Source organism: Clytia hemisphaerica, unplaced genomic scaffold (genome assembly GCF_902728285.1).
Source record: "Clytia hemisphaerica strain Z4C2 unplaced genomic scaffold, Clytia hemisphaerica genome assembly, whole genome shotgun sequence".
Lineage (NCBI taxonomy): Eukaryota > Metazoa > Cnidaria > Hydrozoa > Leptothecata > Clytiidae > Clytia > Clytia hemisphaerica.
This window is the reverse complement of record NW_027104166.1, coordinates 1,826,098-1,827,573: the sequence shown is the minus strand read 5'-3', so window position 1 is coordinate 1,827,573 and position 1,476 is coordinate 1,826,098.

Sequence of the window (1,476 nt, the reverse complement as noted above, 5' to 3'; positions counted from 1 at the left end):
CAGAGAATACCAGTCAAAGGAACGCAGTCAATTAAACGAATTAAAGTAAACTTTAGAAACACTCTTAAAAGCTACAAAGGAAGTGAACATTAAAAGAATAGGCTAAAGAGACAGGGGTTAAAGAGATTTATTTTCAACTCAAGCTTATTCTTCTTTTCATTCGGACATCATAACCGATACGACCAATGCTTATTTGCAGCCCTGCAGGTTTTGGACTAGTCAACTTCGTTCGTTCGTTCGTTCGTTCGTTCGTTCGTTCGTTCGTTCGTTCGTTCGTTCGTTCGTTCGTTCGTTCGTTCGTTCGTTCGTTCGTTCGTTCGTTCGTTCGTTCGTTCGTTCGTTCGTTCGTTCGTTCGTTCGTTCGTTCGTTCGTTCGTTCGTTCGTTCGTTCGTTCGTTCGTTCGTTCGTTCGTTCGTTCGTTCGTTCGTTCGTGACGGAGCCCGATTTTTGAGAAAAAATTTATTTGGGCAAATTTGGGCCAAAAACTGCCTAAAAATAGGGGTTTTTGGACTTGTGCAAAATCCTGTCCTTACTTTTTTCTGATTTTTTGTACAAAGATGGAGGGCGAAATTCTCTAAAGAATGGCGGAATGGCTGAAGTGGTTTTTCCCGGAAAATTCTTATTGGCCTTAAAAAACGAATTTTCGTATTTTAGGGAAATTCCCTTTAACCAAATAAGAAAGTATAGCTTTTCTCAAAGTTGACTCATTATTTTTTTCTGATTTTTTGCACAATGATGCAAAATGGCAATGCCCAGATTTTTAAGAAATTTTTAAAAAATTTGGGCCAAAAACAGCTTAAGGTTTTTTGGGCCTGAATGGTTTAAGTGATTTTTGTATTTGGGGAAATTCCTTTTTGCCATTTTACATTATTCAACACACAAGCTTTATTTTTCCATTCTGAATTTTTGTACAATTATTGTCACTTTTTTCTTATTTTCATCTGATGTTAATCATTAGGTAGGTCAATTCAGCATGTTGCTTGTTTATTTCTATTTGGTAATTCACAGGAGGTTAACAAAATCTATTCTTAGCGAATATATTTACTGAGTCAGTCAAGGATTATTCAGGATTATTGCAAATTAGGATAGCTCTCCTAATTAGACAGACATACAGCCAACTGTGTGTGTTAATGTAATGAGGCCTTCTCTGCCTCTGAGGTTCGCCATATTTTGTCTATTTGATTCAATTGCAGCATGACAGCAGGTTTAAATTTCAACCTTTAAAGGTTCAAGGTTCAAAGGTTTACTCATCTGGTGGTAGATGTTCTTATAAGGGAAAAGTTTTGATTGAACCAGAATCGGATCTGGGATTTTTCAAGGGAGTTCAAAACCTCTTTCTAAATCCTTGAGGGCAGTTTTTCTAACATTCGCCCTGTTTTGATTTGAAACTAGACAACCACCACATAGTAACTGCATTCATCCCCCGCCCTCTCTGACCCCCTCCCCACCCTCTACTTTTCTTGAACCTTTAAGTC